The 17,637-nt window shown below is 43.8% G+C and overlaps 1 protein-coding gene across 3 annotated transcripts in view; it reads left to right on the plus strand.

The window, feature by feature from the left end:
* Positions 1–17,637, plus strand: part of SLC9A7 (solute carrier family 9 member A7) — a 141,177-nt gene that overhangs the window by 46,439 nt on the left and 77,101 nt on the right. The gene's annotated exons all lie outside the window — the stretch shown is intronic.

Here is a 17,637-nt window from a genome sequence, read left to right on the forward strand (position 1 = left end):
GCCCGCTGACTGGGCTTGAGTTTGAGCCTTGAGTCATTTCATCTCATAGAGAAAACTTCTGTTTTGTGGCCACATCTTGCCCACCTAGTCAGCCAGCTGCTGTGACTATTGGAGCAGTGGGTCCCATCCCCTTCAGGGACAGTCAGGAAGGCCTTGGCAGGAAGGCAGAGCTGAGAGGGTGCCGGCTGAATGTCGACCCTGGCTTTCCAGGAGGGGCTGCCTGGCCTCCCTGCCTCAGGAGAACCCCTGCTGTGATGGGGCTGGGGGGCGGCTGTGCCCCTTGCCAGTCAGATAATCAGCTCCAAAATGAGGTTTATGTCCTTTGTGAGAACTGAAAGCACTAAGATGGTATCAGGAAAACCTCAGGACCTTTTAGAAGGGACACAAAGAGATCAACAGATTGTGACTTGCCAAGGAGTAGAGGCTTTTGTTGCCTAGATGGCGAGGAGCCACTGGAAGACAGTTAAGCTGGGCAGAGAGGTTTATTTTAGAGTTACTGGCCTCCCAGTGGTTTTGTGGTGGCTCACCGAGGAGCGTGAGGTGGCAATGGAGGAGGCCTAGGAGGCTCTCTAAAAAAGAGAAAAACAACTCATGTGAGAAGAATGTTTGCCACTGTGCAGACCTCGGTGTCTGCCGTGGGCGACTGACGTGGGGCTGACTCACAAGGAGACAGCCTTCCTGGAGACAGGGATGGGGAGAGGAACGGTGCTCACAGGGAGGGCTGACAATTACATCTTGCACCAGTGAAGTGAGGGGTGTTGGGAACATTTGGAGCTAAGTTTCTGGAGTGAGGATGGGAAGATCGCGCTGGACCTACAGTTGCTGGAATCCCTACTCTAAATCTTCATGTTGGATAAAGTCTTTTACTGAAAAATTGTTAATTATGGAAAATGTCAAATACATGGAAGTTGGGACAATACTATTATGGTAATGTGATTTGTAATAAATACATATTTGCTGTTCATTTCTGGCACAGAGCCCCTGAAAGCCTTGGAATTTCCTACGTGGAAGGAGCTGTAATGCTGTTTGGACCTTTCCTAACAAATCCCTTCCAACCACACCCCAGTTTATGTTAATCAGGGGACTTTAGGGGAGCACCTGGGCTTGAGGGCTGGTTGTCAGGGAACTGACCTTGTGATTAGAGGGCTGGAACTTAGGTCCCACCCCTTGACCTCAGGGGAGGGGGAGAGGGAAAGAGGGGCAGGAGGTTGAATCAGTCACAGAAGGCCAATGATTTAATCAATTGTGCCTATGTAATGAAGCCTTCATAGAAATCTAAAAGGCTGGGGCTCAGAGAGCTTCTGGGCTGTGAACACATGGAGATGGAGGGAGAGTGGCCCACTTGGAGAGAGTCTGGAAGTTCCTAGACCCTTACCCACACTGCCCTATGTATCTCTTCCATCCAACTGTTCCTGAGTCCTGTCCTTTTATAATAAACTGGTGATCTAGTGAGTAAGAAGTTCTCTGAGTTCTGTGAGCTGCTCTAGCAAATTAACTGAACCCAAGGAGAGGGTTATAGGGACCTCTGCTCTGTAGTTCTGATCTATATCTGGTTGGTTAGAAACATTAAGTGACAACCTGGGCTTGTGATTGGCATCTGAAGTGGGCTGGTGGTGGAGGGAAGGGGGGCGGTCTTGTGGGAATGAGTCCATAACCGGTGGGATCTCACGCCATATCCAGGTAGATCGTATCAGAACTGAACTGAAATGTAGGACATGTAGCTAGTGTCAGAGAATTGCTTTGTGGTGTGAAAAAAAAAAAAACCACACACAGAAGTATAGTAAACCACAACCCATGTACCCATTATCCAGTTTCATTAATTAGCAGCTTCTGGTCAATCTTGTTTATTAATCCATACTCCCCACAGCTACTCCTCTCCACAACACTGGCACAAAATCCCAACTTTTATTTGTAAATATTTCCGTATTTATTTCTAAAAGATAATCTTTTTCTGAGATTTATTTATTTGAGAATGAGAGAGAGTGGTGGGGGGCAGAGGGAGAGACTCTTCAAGCAGGCTCCCTGCTGAGCATGGAGCCCAGCGTGCAGCCCCATCTCATGACTCATGAGATCATGACCTGAGCTGAAATCAAGAGTCAAGACGCTCAACTGACTGAGCCACCCAGGTGCCCCAAGATAAGAATCTTTAAAAAATATATAGCCACATCTTCTTTATCCATTCGTCTGTTGAAGGGCATCTTGGTTCTTTCCACAGTTTGGCGACTGTGGCCATTGCTGCTGTGAACATTAGGGTACAGTTGGCCCTTCTTTTCACTACATCTATATTTTGGGGGTAAATACCCAGGAGTGCAATTGTAGGGTCATAGGGAAGCTCTATTTTTAATTTCTTAAGGAATCTCCACACTGTTTTCCAAAGTGGCTGTATCAGTTTGCATTCCCACCAACAGTATAAGAGGGTTCCCTTTCTCCACATCCTCTCCAACACACGTTGTTTACTGTCTTGTAAATTTTGGCCGTTCTAACTGGTGTAAGGTGGTATCTCAATGTGGTTTTAATTTGAATCTCCCTGAGGGCCAGTGATGATGAACATTGTTTCATGTGTCTGTTAGCCAGTTGTATGTCTTCTTCGGAAAAGTGTCTGTTCATGTCTTCTGTCTTTTTGTTGATGTGATTATCTGTTCTGTGTGTGTTGAGTTTGAGAAGTTCTTTATAGATCTTGAATATCAGCCCTTTGTCTGTAGTGTCATTTGGGAATATCTTCTTCCATTCCGTGGGTTGCCTTTTTGTTTTGTTGAGTGTTTCCTTTGCTCTGCAGAAGCTTTTGATCTTGATGAAATCCCAAAAGTTCATTTTTGCTTTTGTTTCCTTTGCCTTTGGAGACATGTCTTAAAAGAAGTTGCTGTGGCTGATATTAAAGAGGTTACTGCCTATGTTCTCCTCTAGGATTCTGATGGATTCCTGCCTCACACTGAGGTCTTTTATCCATTTCAAGTTTATCTTTGAGTATGGTGTAAGAGAATGGTCGAGTTTCATTCTTCTACATATAGCTGTCCAATTTTCCCAGCACCATTTATTGAAGAGACTGTCTTTTTTCCACTGTATATTTTTTCCTGCTTTGTTGAAGATTATTTGACCATAGAGTTGAGGGTCCATATCTGGGCTCTCTACTCTGTTTCACTGGTCTATGTGTCTGTTTTTGTGCCAACACCATGCTGTCTTGGTGATCACAGCTTTGTTGTAAAGCTTGAAATCAGGCAACATGATGCCCCTAGTTTTATTTTTCTTTTACAGTATTTCCTTAGCAATTCGGGGTCTCTTCTGGTTCCATACAAATTTTAGGATTGTTTGTTCCAGCTCTTTGAAACGGAATAACATGGAGGACATTGGGAGGAGAGGCGAAGGGAGTTGGGGGAAATTGGAGGGGGAGATGAACCACGAGAGACTGTGGACTCTGAAAAACAAACTGAGGGTTTTGGAGGGGAGGGGGTGGGAGGGCTGGGTGAGCCTGGTGGTGGGTATTATGGAGGGCACGTATTGCATGGAGCACTGGGTATGGTGCATAAACAATGAATTATGGATCACTGAAAAATAAAAAAAACCACAATACTTTATTATCCCTCAAAAATGATAGTAATTTCATATCTGTCCAGTGAGTTCACATGTCCCCAGTTTATTTGTTTTTAGTTTGATTTAAGATGCAACTAAAGTCCCTACAACTGTATTTGGTTATTATGTCTCTATGTCTCATTAATCTTGTCTTAATCTGTAGTTTTGGATGGGTAACTTCCCAGAGCATTCTCGGTCCTATTTGTGTGAACCCAAACAATAACTAGCACTTGAACAAAGCAAAGAGGTGGAGGAATATGAGATAATGTAGGGTTTCTCTTAGTCGGAGGAATGAATTTTATGTCCCCCCCGCCCCGAGAGGCATGACCCTTTTAGGAAAGCTTGAGAACATTCTCGTATTTGTAGCCTCTCTCCTGCAGTTCATTTTCCACCCTTCTACTGCAGGCCCCTTCTTAGCCCTGAAGTCTCTGGTCTTTGCTTCCTGTGGGATAAAAGTCTGCACTCGGGAGCCTAGCTTCCAGAGAAGCTTCTCCATCTTCCTTGAGCCAATCTCACTCCTTGACACTTGGTCTCGGCCCTTCTTCTTTCTCTCAGTGTGGTCTATGCTTCGGCCATGCTGCTCTGGTTAATGTTCCCTTCCCCACATCATGCTGAGGGCTTTCTCTAAAATATACCTCTCTCTTCTTTCACCTGCGAAAGTCTGCCTCATCCTGGAAGGCCCACATGAGAAGTCACCTTTTCTGTGAAGTTTTTCTCAACTACTTTTTCACCCAAAAGAATGATTCATCCTATTCCCCACTATATCACCCGTTGATGCCTCTGTCCTATGGTGCTTGTCCCAGCTAGACTGGCTTTATCATTAGTTACGTGTTGCCGGGCTGGTGGGGGTGGGGGTGGTGCCGGTGGTGCTGGTAGGGGCTCGCTCCTGGAAGGCAGCATACACTTGTTCAGTACCGACTCGTAGAAGGGCCAATGACAGATTTTCTTTTTAAAAAAAATTTATTTATTTAAATAAACTATACGGGGCGCCTGGGTGGCTCAGTGGGTTAAGCCGCTGCCTTCGGCTCAGGTCATGATCTCAGTGTCCTGGGATCGAGTCCCGCATCGGGCTCTCTGCTCAGCAGGGAGCCTGCTTCCTCCTCTCTCTCTCTCTGCCTGCCTCTCTGCCTACTTGTGATCTCTCTCTGTCAAATAAATAAATAAAATCTTTAAAAAAAATAAATAAATAAACTATACACCCAACCTGGGGCTTGAAGTCATGACCCTGTGAGGTTAAGAGTCCCATGCTCCTCTGACTGAGCCAGCCAGGCACCCCCAGGTTTTCTATTATAGCTTTTCCACTGTATGTTTTATTTTAAAATAATTTTATCAAGTAGGCCATTAAATATGGTATAGTCTTGAGCTGGGTTGAACTTAAACCAGGGAGTAATTACATTTTATTCTGCTCTCATAAGCACCTAAAAGATTTTGCTGGGAATATGGTGTGAAGTGTTTCTTGATGTGTCATTAATGTCTACTCTGGTTATTGACTTTGTATACTTCCCAGACACCAATTTCATGACTCAAGAAATTGCAACAAAAATACAAAAGTCATCTTTGCAGATGCTGCTTTGCTGTCTGCCAAAACTTAGATATAAGGTGCAGAGGGAAAAGGGCATTACATTCACAGTTTGGGGAACTGATGCTTCTGTACGTGTATAATCTATTCATTGTATTTATCATCCGGTTATCGTTTTTGATTTTCATGATCTCATTCTTCCAGCAAATATGTCTTGAATGATGACCATGTTCCAGACATCGTGCTTGGTTCAGTGGAGGTTGCGGTCTCGTGGGGAGGACAGACTTGCAGTAAAACTTAGGTAGGCACCAGCAGCCTGGAGGAAAGTGGCTAACTGTGCGCCAAAGCTGGTGCAGTTCCAGATGAGTCCCACAGGTGAATGGGAACTGACCAGGTGCACAGGGGAGGGCACAGTGGGAACTGGGAGACAGGCCTAGTAGTGTGGACAGCATGTCCCGAGAGCAGAGAGGTTGGAAATGGCCTGCCTTACTTCAGTATTAGCTATCATTTTGATTTCTTTTAAGATTTTATTTATTTGACAGAGACACAGTGACAGAGGGAATAAAAGCGGTGGGAGTGGGAGAAGGAGAAGCAGGCTTCCCACTAAGCAGGAAGTCCAATGTGGGGCTTGATCCCAGGACTCTGGGATCATGACCTGAGCTGAAGGCAGACGCTTAACGACTGAGCCACTCAGGTACCCCTATCATTTTGATTTTTTTAAAAGATTTTATTTTTCTTATTTGACACAGAGAGGGAAATCATAAGCAAGCAGAGAGAAAGGGGGAAGCAGGCTCCCTGCTGAGCAGAGAGCCCCATGTGGGGCTCGATCGCAGGTCCCTGAGACCATGACCTGAGCCAAAGGCAGATTAACCCACTGAGCCATCCAGGTGCCCCGGGTGCCCCTCATTTTGATTTTTAATAGGAGATATATATATACTGTACTATAATAGAAAATTCAAATAGCTCCAGAGTAAAAATTAAATGCTACCTTTCCTCTGATCCCTAGCTAACTCAGTTCCCCTCCTCAGAGATATCAGTGTTAACACCCTCGTGTGTCTATCCTTTTAGGGAATTTTGCTACATTTACAAACCCGAGATAGATTTTCTTTTTCATTTCCCATGTGAAAGGTAGCATGCTATACAACTCATTCTACACCTTGCTTTTTTTTTTTTTTTTTTTTACTTAAGGCATTGGATATAGCACTGCTGCCTTCTTTTTAGGATAATGGCTACAGCTCCATTATGTGAAGGGACCACAATGTCTTCAGCCAGTACCCTTTGGAAGAGGCATTAGGCCTCTTATAACAATGTGCTGTTACCCATCTCGTGAAGCTGATTGGAATAAGTGAGCAGTAGTCCCAGAGTGCAGAGCTGACGGTCCTAAACATATTCACCTCTTTGTTCAGATTCTGTTAGGAAACAAAAAGTCTAGCATATTTGTAGAAGAACCAAATAGAATTTCAAGAAGCGAAAACTAGTCATTGACATTGCAGACTCAGTGGATAGGGTAACGAGCTGAAGAGAGAACTGGCAAACCAGACAGATGGATCTGAAGCAATTATCCCGACAGTGGTGCAGCAAAACGGAAGGAAACGACACCCACATGCTCAAACGTGGCACCGCGGTGACACCCGATGACCAGAGCCACATGTGAACGTGGATGGCTCTCATAAGCGCATTCTGGGGTGATAAAAGCAAGTCACCGAATAATCCACATCACACATAATTTGAAGACATACAGAATGAAACAACATAGATCCACAATTACACTCTAAGGGCATAATAAACACCCCGTTCAGGGTAGTAGCTTCCAGAGGGTGGGATGATGAGGGCAAGTTCAAATCTTGATTGGGAAGAATATAAATGGTGCTTAGCTCTCTTGGTAAGGCGCTGTTGATCAAACTCAGTGATAGCCCCCTAGAGGTCTGGTAGACCACTCTTAGCCTGATAAAATCTTGTGAAGTATATTAAACACACAAAATAATGTATAAAACTGAAAAAGTGGCATAAACACTTTATTTACTGTCCAGCTTAAGAAACAAAAATTACCAGTACCTTTGAACCCCCCATGTGTATTTTTCCCAATTATATTTACTCTTTATCCCTTATAGGTACTATACTTGTATTTTTGAGTGTCTGATATATTTCATAATAAAGTTTTTTGTAGTCTTACTCTAGTTCACTTACTGATATAGGTCATCATCAATTTAAATTTAAATCTTTGTTTTCTTTTTTTTTAATTGTTGTATCAATCATTTGAGTTAAAAAATATGTATTGTGTGCCTCTGATTAAATTTCTAAACACAATACATTTCAGCATTTTCCTGAGTAGATACTGTTTTAAAAGCATTAATGAAAATTAATCTTTTGTCTGGCTCCATCAGTTCTGATCAGAGAGAACAGAGGTATGGTAGTTTCTTGGCTAGTGCCCTAGGAAAATACTTTTTTTTTTAAAGATTTTGTTTATTCACTTGAGAGAAGAGAGAGAGAGCACAAGTAGTGGGTAGAGGGAGAGGGAGAAGCAGACTCCCTGCTGAACCGACAGCCCGACTTGGGGCTTGATCCCAGAACCTGGAGATCATGACCTGAGCCGAAGGGAGACACTCAACCATCTGAGCCATCCATATGCCCCAAAAATACTTTCTACAGAAGTCTGAGTTCATGCTGGGAGGGCAATATGGTGAAAGTCTCCTCTGGAAGATTAAGAAGAGTCATCATGATGGTGGTATAGGAAAAGAGAAGACAGACAGAAACCATCTGTGGAGTGGACCCTATGTTAGAGCAGTGGGACCTTAACTTCTCATCTGTAAAAGAAAGGCTTCCTAGTTGTGAGGTCAGGTGGGAGTTAGCTGCAAGGCTATTATTGGTAGTCTAGAGAAGCCCCCTGTGATTTCTCAGAAAGGTAGTATATTAGTCAGCTCGGGACTGCTATTAACAAAATACCATAGACTGGGAATCTTTTTTTAAAAAAATATTTTATTTATTTGTTTGATAGTGAGAAAGAGAGAGAGAGAGCACACACACAAGTAGGGGGAGCAGCAGGCAGAGGGAGAAACAGGCTTTCTGCTGAGCAGGGAGCCCGATGCGGGGCCCGATTCCAGGACCCTGGAATCATGACCCAAGCCGAAGGCAGACACTTAACGACTGAGCCACCCAGGCACCCCCATAGACTGGGAATCTTTTTTTTTTTTAAAGATTTTATTTATTTATTTGAGAGAGAGACAGTGAGAGAGAACATGAGCGAGGAGAAGGTCAGAGAGAGAAGCAGACTCCCCGTGGAGCTGGGAGTCCCATGCGGGACTCGATCCCAGGACTCCAGGATCATGACCCGAGCCGAAGGCAGTTGTCCAACCAACTGAGCCACCCAGGCGTCCCTAGACTGGGAATCTTAAGAGAAATTTATTTCTCATTGTTCTGAAGGCTGTAAGTCTGAGATCAGGGTACCAGCATAGCTGAATTCTGGTGAGGCCTCTCTTCCTGGCTCACAGACAGCCACCTTCTCACTGTGTCCTCACGTGGACTTTCCTCTGTGCATGTATGCATGGGAAGATGGAGCAGGTGTCTCTTCCTCTTCTTATAAGGCAACCAATACTATCAGATGATGGTCCCCCTTATGACCTCACTTAACCTCTATTTCCTCCTCAACAGCCTTTCCTCCAAATTTCAGTCCCGTGGTTGGGGTGGCGGGGGTTGGTTAGGGCTTCAACATGGGAAGTTTGAGAGGACACAGTTCAGCCCATAGGAGATAATTTATTTTGGTTAATAGTCTTTGAATTCAGGTGAATTCTTAAATAGGTTTTGTTTTCTTTAATTTGCAAAAATATACCTTCATCATTAAAACTTTGGTGAGTATGGTTCTGTTCATTTATCAAAATCCCACCTTCTCACTTGCGTATGTCTGTATATTTGTATTTATTTCAGTTTAAGGCTCAGCCATCCCTCAGTTACTGCAGTCACTAGAGCAGCAAATGTAGTTGCTGTTGTGTACTCCAGTTTCATGGCTCTCAAAGATAACTGTGCTTAGGGCGTTCGTTTATTTGCAATATTCCTTAACTTTCAGAGCCTCTAGGTATGTAGATTCTATAATATGCCTCATAAAAGCCATTGGGAGGTTTTTTTTTTAACCTGTGAGAGTACTTGAATTGTAATCATTAATTTGTGCCAAATTCTAAAGGCTAATAAATGTGAGTACCCTTGGATTTTATGGCAGGTAAGAGATTGAAAATAAGTAGTTGCTTTCTTGAGGTTCAGAACTAAGTATCTTTTCCTGTAATTCACATAAGGTAATTCTTTGTTAACAGGTGACTACTGTCTAATGTTCCCCTAGTCTACTGTTATTTATTGAGTGGCTGTGGTGGGTCAGATGCAGGAATGGCTAATGAGTGCTCACTGAGCCTTGTCCTTGTGAGAATTAGTGCTGGGTATATGGGGGGGGAGGTAGTTAAAACAACTTCATAGTGCAGTGCAGTCATTGCGCTGACAAAATGGTCACTATGAGAGACTATGTTCTGGAAATGCCTGGTGAGCAGGGCAGTCGCATACAGTTGTGTAGGTTGTGCACTGAACAATTCCAGGGAGCATCTTTCATGTGGAATTCTATGAGGGCAGCCCTGATTGTGGAGAATCCAGTCCAGTCCTGAGGTATCAGGAAGGGCTTCCCTGCCTAGAAGAAGTGACAACTATATTGTGACTTGAAGGTTAAGTAGGGCTTAACCCTGTGAGGATGATTAGGAAAGACAGCGTGCGGAGAGAATTCCAGGCAGAAGCTCAGAGGAAAGATTGATGAATTTATGTCAAAGAGTAGCTGATGTTCATCTGAAAGTTGGCTTAGCCTTTAAAGAGCAGCAAACGGGTCAGGAAAACGGGTGACAGTCCACTATAGTAACCTTTGTAGGCCTTTGGCAGTTGACTTGAATTTGATTAATGTGTTTAATTGAAGGGGAAATACACAAAACAGCTATTAAAATATGTTGAGTGATGACTTAGCCAGAGGTACTGTCCTTGATTTTGGAAAATGGCAGAGTATGAAGCAGAAACAAATAAATCATTTACCTGACCTAAAACAGAAAAACAGTACTATAATTTGAAAGGTCCTTAGACCTAATCCATGAATTTGCTGGCTTCCCATTATCTTCCACTCAGACATATCTATGAATTTCATTTTAAAAGCATTTTGAAGAAAATGTGTTTAAGAATATGGGTGGTCATCTATACCATTGTTGTTCGAGGGGTTTAATTGGTGATACTCTATTCCCTACCAAAATTTTGAACCAATTGGGAGACAAAGGAACCAGGTCAAAATGTCTCATTGATTAGTGGCAGAGGTTGGAGAGTGTGGTTTAGGGGTGTGGCAATTATGGGATTACTGAGACTGTAACCCTAGATCAGGCAGAAAGAATCTCTCCAGCCCTGGAAATGTTGAGCCAGCATAGGCCCCACCTAGAATATGGCAAGTGTAATCATCCTACACTTGGGTACCATGTTGGTCCTCTAGTTGAAAGTTCAGTCATGGAGCCTAAGTCTCCTTCCCTGGTCCTAGATTTCACTGAAAGGCTCTTCTACTCTTTCATTCTACACTAGAACGAGGATCTTCATTTTATAAAGATTGTCAGAAGGGTATATGGTATATGGTCACGTGTGGAGAAGTGCTGTATGGCACAGCAAGGATGGGAAGGTTTTGGGGTGGCTTACCCAGGAGCTTCATGGGACAATACAATGATTTTTCCCATATCTTGTTTTGTTAAGCAGATATCTAAGACCTAAAATCATTTTCTTTTTTTTTTTATTCCTAACTGTGACATTCCATATTTGGGAAACTACTTATAATTGATGGTCATCTTGAATCACAAAAATGTGTTCCATCTTGGCCTCAGTCAAATCTCTCTGGAATGTCACCTTCTGGAGAAGAGGGGCATTGGATTGGAAGTCAAACTCTTGACTGATGGGCTTGATTTTCACTATTTTAGTGTCTCATACACTGGTCAGGACAAGACAGAACTTGTGTCTTAATGAGCTATGGACTCGTTTCTTTCTTTCATCAGTTGTCCTCTATCGGGGTAGCATTATTCCCAAGCTGGCTATTTGGTGAGTCACCGATTTTCTGGTATATTAGCAAGAGTTATCAGCTGTGGAGCAAATGGAACTCTCACTCACTGCTTGAGGGGAAGGGGTTGTCACAAAATGGCATAGTAACTCTGAGAATTGGTTTGGCAGATTCTAATAAACACACACTTGCCGGGCACCTGAGTGGCTCAGTGGGTTAAGCCGCTGCCTTCGGCTCAGGTCATGATCTCAGGGTCCTGGGATCGAGTCCCGCATCGGGGGTCTCTGCTCAGCAGGGAGCCTGCTTCCCTTCCTTTCTCTCTGCCTGCCTCTCTGCCTACTTGTGATCTCTCTCTGTCAAATAAATAAATAAAATCTTTAAAAAAACACACACACACACTTGCCCTGTGACTGAACATCCCCACTCTGGGTATTTACTCTAAAAAAATGAAAGTCCATTCACGTAAAACCTTGTTCATGGATGTTCAAAGCAGCTTAACTTGTGCTTGCCAAAAGCTGGAAACAAGCCAGCTATCCTTCAGCAGGTGAATGGATAAAGAAACTCTTGTATATTCATACAGTGGAGTACGAGTCAACAGTCAGGAGTGTTAATTCACTACTTGGGTGAATCTCAAGGTACATAGTTTCCCAAGTGGGAATAAAATTTGGCAGTTTTAAAAAATAATAAACATAAAAAATAATAATAAACACAGATTTACCATATGACCTGGAAGTTCCACTCCTGCATATCTACCCTAGAGAAATGAAAACGTATCTCTGTGGAAACTTGTATGCAACTATCCAGAGCAGCATTATTCATAATAGCAAAAAAGTGGAAACAACCCAAATGCTTATTTGGTGAATGGATAAGCAAAATATGTTCTATTCATATGGTAGAATACTATTCAGGAGTCAAAAAGTAGTGAAGTACTGCTACTTTCCACACAGATGAACCTTGTAAACATTACACTTAATGAAAAAGCCAGACACAAAACACTATATACGTTATGATTCTATTTAGAGGGAATGTCCAGAAAAGGCAAATCTATAGAGGCAGGAAGTAGATCAGTAGTTGCCTGGGGCTGAGAGTAGGAAGGAGGAAGTGATTACAAATGGAAATGTTTCAAAATTATATTCACTTTCTTCATACACTGTGTAACTGGGTGTGGAACAAATTGCTTTCTTTTCTCAAAATTTCAGATGACGCTTTCGAGCTCAGAACAACCCCCATGTGCTCTAAACAAGCCCACAGTGGTAGCCAGACCGAACTGGTGATCATCTACTCCCAACTGCTCATACAGTGGAAGTGAGACCTCCTTAGAGAACAGTGCGTCCATGTACCTGTTCCCCAACTCCTTAACAAAGGCTTATTAATAGAGACATCTAAATATTACAGCAGGTGGATGGCAGTCTAGAATTACAGCTAGCTGAGCGTCGACTTGTTCAACTGTCCTCCCAACAGCTTCAGTCACAAAAGCCGGAACTGGCACCTGACTCCTGGGGCCTAGTTTCTTTAATGGCCACAGGGGGTTTTTGAACCACACTTTGTCCAAAATTAAATTCCTTCCTCATACCACCAGTTTTTGGATAGGCACGTATATCTGCTGTATGTTGGGGGTGGGGGTTAGTCTTCCTTTTTTTTTTTTTTAAAGATTTATTTATTTGTTTGACAGAGAGAGAGAAATCACACATAGGCAGAGAGGCAGGCAGAGAGAGAGGGGGAAGCAGTCTCCCTGCCGAGCAGAGAGCCTGGTGCGGGGCTCGATCCCAGGATCCTGAGATCATGACCTGAGCTGAAGGCAGAGGCTTTAATCCACTGAGCCACCCAGGCACCCGGTCTTCCTTTTAAAAATTAGAAAAGTTCGGGGTACCTCGGTGGCTCAGTGGGTTAAGCCTCTGCCTTCAGCTCAGGTCATGATCTCAGGGTCCTGGGATCGAGCCCCGCACTGGGCTCTCTGCTCAGCGGGGAGCCTGCTTCCCCCTCTCTCTCTGCCTGCATCTCTGCCTACTTGTGATCTTTCTCTCTCTGTCTAATCAATAAAAAAAAAAATCTTTAAAAAATACAATAAAAAAATTAGAAAAGTTGGTAGCTGTACGCCATTAGCACAATATGCTAATACAGTTGTGAAGCGAGTTCTTTTCATACCTCCAAGGTGAAATGGTCTTCAGGTATTTTTTTTTCTGAAAAAGTCTTTAATTTTTGCATCTTTGGAGTCTGCCGTCTTGTTTTAAGCCCTGTCAGATGTCAAAGGAATTTCATCTATCTTTGCTTTCTGTAAAAGTTTGAAACCACATTCTTCCCTGATATTCGTCATATACCTATGAAGTCAGTGATTGTTTTTCTTCAGGAGCTGACATCTTATATGCTACGTTTCTGGTCCACATACGTAATAGGTCATTTCTCTTTGCCATCCAGAACACTATGGTGTTCATCCAGTAAAATCTTTAATGCTTCTGTTGATCTACATCATTTTTTTTTTGGTGGATACTGACTTTTTTTGAGCTTTAAAAAAAACCTTAATGTTGTATTTTAATTCCTTGTAACTAGGACCTTTTTACAGTTCCCTATCAGAGGATGTCTTCCAGATCTAGCAGATGAAAATATGCCATTTATGTTTCTTCTACATCTTTATCCTTTTCTTACCAAAATGCACCTCTGCAGTCCTAATATCTTATTCTTTTTTGAAGTGAAAGACAGTAAACATGAACTTAATATCATAGCGATGACTCTGTTCCTTTGTGCCATGAACTACAGTGATAATAAATATGAGTCTAAGATGCTTGAGAAGTAACTCAAAGTCTACCTTGAGTTAGCAGTGTATCCTGTTGCTTGGTATCATTTCAGTCAAAACTATCAGAATGGTGTTGTCCTTGCTGTCTTCATTGTTGTCCTTGTTGTCTTTGCTGTGGTATTTTATGTTGCCACGTTTTCCCACAAGGGAGCAGCAGCATCACCTTCACTGTCTCCCATCTTTAAAATGGGCGCATTGGGCCCAGGTAGAGAGGGAAACGTTTTATCTGTCTATACAAACAGTATTCGTCTGTTAATAGCACTCCTAGTATGATAGTGGTGGTTACTGGGAGAGACTGTGAGGGCATTTCCTGTAATTGAGGAATTTGTCTGCAAATATAAAACTCCTATAAGGAAAAAAAAACCCTCCTGTTTCCGCTTTACACAGTACTCACACCCAACACTTCTGTAACCAGATGTGTGGGGATTTTCCCACACCAAGCAGTTCTCCAGCTCTCACGTGGGTAGTCACTGAGCGGCCTATGATTCAACTCAATTCTCACACTACCTGGAGACAGCATCCGCTCCCACAGGGTAAGGGCTCAGTCCCACAAGAGCCCCCCCACCCAACTTCAGATGTCAATCACAAGTCCCAGGTGGTCACCTGTGCTTCTGGCTGACCAGCTACACATCAGGGGTTCCCATGACACCCTCCTCAGGTTCAGTCATTTGTAGAATGGTTCAAAGAACTCAGGAAAATAGTTTACTTATTTATAAACGGATATAACTCAGGAACAGCCAGATGGAAGAGATGCCTAGGGCAAGGCATGAAGGAGGGAGAGCGGAGCCCCCGGCCGTGTGGGTGCACCACTCTCCCCGCGCCTCCACACCTTCACCACGCCCAGAAGCTCTCTGAGCTGGCATACTTGGCGGATTTTTATGGAGACTCCCGTTACTTCGGCATGGTGAATTAAATCACTGGCCATGTGATTAACTCGATGGCTTGCCCCCTCCCCTCCCTGGAGTTTTAGCTTGGGCTTTAGTTTTTCAACCCCGTAATCATAAGGTTGTTACTTTGGCAACCGACTTGCATCCTAAGGACAGTCGAGGAGCCCCCAGCCACCAGTCATCTTATTAGCATACAAAAAGACACTTATCTCTCCCTGAGGATTCTGAGGGCTGTAGAAGCTGTGTATCAGGAAATTGGGACAGAGGCCAAGTATACATTTCCTATTGTAAATGACAGTATCACGCCTCCTCTTTCATTAGAATAGCAGCCATCTTGAAGGCCCTGGGCTAGCATGGCTTACCTTCTAGTTCCCTGCATCAATAATGAGGTAACCCATGAAGAAACAGTGAGTTATAGGAAACACCATTGATCTGGGAGGAGCACAGTCTGCTGCTGTAAATGATTTGCTTTGGTTTCCTGATGAAGACACTGCAGTTAAATTGTGTAACAGGTAGCCTTCAGACTGTGTTATGATGAGTGTCGAAGGGCCATGGAATCGTCTCTTGTCCTGTAAAGCTTGCTCAGAAAATCACTGCCTGACCAGGGAGTGAAGAAACAACAACAACAACAAAAACAGATAGGAGCTCCATGTGGCATGGAGAGCAACCCAGAGAACCTTGAGCAGAGCCCCACTATGGCGACCTCATCACTGTCATCCCCAGCGAGGAGCCGCGGCTGCCACAGCTGGCCCTGGGCACCAGTCCCAGCATTGTGACCCTGAGCAGCTGTGTCACCACCCAACGTGGCACCGTGGGCAGGATGGAGGGAGTGAGGCCCACCGGCAGGGACAAAAAGGTCATCGTGGCAAAAGTGTCAAGAATGGTAAAATGGTTCAGTATCAGAAACAGGTCTGGTTTCATCCGCAGGAATGACATGAAACAATACATACTTGTACATGAGACTGCCATAAAGATAAAGAAGCCCCAGGAAACACCTTCCCAGAGCAGAGGGTGAAGAAACCATGGGGTTCGATGTTCTTGAAGGAGAAAAGGGTGTGGAGGCAGCAAATGTAGAGAATGGGGGGAAAGGAAGAGGACACCAGGCCCAGCTGCACACACCTTACACCATACAGAAACCTTCTGAGTGTTGACCAGGGTTTTCCAGGCCTCCTGTGTAGGGAGAAGCAAGAAGGGCATTGAGAACCAGGGTACAGGAGAACAGGGTAGACGGGGACACACAGGATCCCTCAGGGTTAGAGACTGCGATTCTCTAGGACAGCCATGAAGGGGATCAGGAAACATCAAGAAGGGACCCAAGGCCAGCAGCCACCTCAGTGTAGGGACCTCCCCAACTCCAGTTAGCAGCACAGACACCCAGGAAACCCTGCCGCCGAGAGACCGCAGCTGGGAAGTCCATTCAGAGGCTGAGCAGGGGAGACTAAGTGCTGGCTTGCCATCTCCCATGTTATCCCGGTTAGTAACCCAACAAGAAAGAAGAAATGTGTATGAAATGGCAGCAGGAAGACCTGAACCAAAGATTGGTGCTGAAGGCCTCAAGTGCTTGCCCTTTGACCTGATGACCAGAACGATCTGCATTATGGGGTTTTTGTTATTTGTTCCCTGAAGACAACATCTTTTTTGTGTGTGTGGTAGTGACCAACATGTTTTTCTTTAAAGGCTGGCTTTTTCTCCTACACCTTTAAAGGTTTTGAAACTGTTTTATATCTGGTTGAGACTGTTGAGAACCTTGTTTTGTAATCAACTTTTATAATTTGATTTTTTCATGAAGGTCAACAAGCTGAAAGTATTAATACAGATCTTTAATAATAATGATGATGATAGGGGCACCTGGGTGGCTCAGTAGGTTAAGCCTCTGCCTTCGGCTCAGGTCATGATCTCAGGGTCCTGGGATCGAGCCCCACATTGGGCTCTCTGCTCAAGGGGGAGCCTCCACCCCCCCACCCCCCACCTGCCTCTCTGCCTACTTGTGATCTCTCTCTCTGTGTCAAATAAATAAATCTTAAAAAATAATAATAATAATGCAGTACTGACAAAGAGTTTGGATTAAAGAACTGTATTTTTCTAGGGGCGCCTGGGTGACTCAGTCTGTTAAGCATCTGCTTTTGGCTCGGGTCATGATCCCAGCATCCTGAGATCGAGCCCCACATCAGTCTCCCTGCTTAGCCAAGAGCCTGCTTTTCCCTCTCCCTCTGCCCACCCCCCAAGCTTGTGCTCTCACTCTATCTCAAATAAATAAATAAACCTTTTTAAAAAAAATCTGTTTTTCCAGATTTCACATATTGTTTGTTCTTCTACAATGTCTTGTGAGTTCTCTTATGTCTTGGTGATAAGAGAGATTATAGAACATTATGCACAGAATATAGTAAATATAGAACTTTCTTTTTCCCATGGAACGTCCTCCATTAGTGGCAAAACGAGATGGGGAGCATGTTTACCATTCTGTCTTTTAATACCGATAGCAAACAACAGAAGATAGAAGTCAGAAATCTTCTTCCTAAGAGAACCATAGAAAGTGTCTCATGGCAATTTATGTTTTCTTCACATAACACTCACTTTTACTGCAGCATGTGGGACCCCTGTTCAGGACCAAGGGAGCCACACTCCTTTGCTGTGGAATCCCATGCTTATCCACAGGTTTGCTGGGGTTTCTTCCCCCCTAATGGGAAACCCCACCTATGAATGGAATGAGACCTCAAGACTTGTAGCTCATTATTTTAGCTATATCCTAGCCCACAGCTCCAAGAAGACAGCTCTACAGTCCTCAGATCAGGATCATAATAATTTGCACTGTAGTGTGGAGCTCCCCGAG

The sequence above is a fragment of the Neovison vison genome, chromosome X (genome assembly GCF_020171115.1).
Source record: "Neovison vison isolate M4711 chromosome X, ASM_NN_V1, whole genome shotgun sequence".
Classification (NCBI taxonomy): domain Eukaryota; kingdom Metazoa; phylum Chordata; class Mammalia; order Carnivora; family Mustelidae; genus Neogale; species Neogale vison.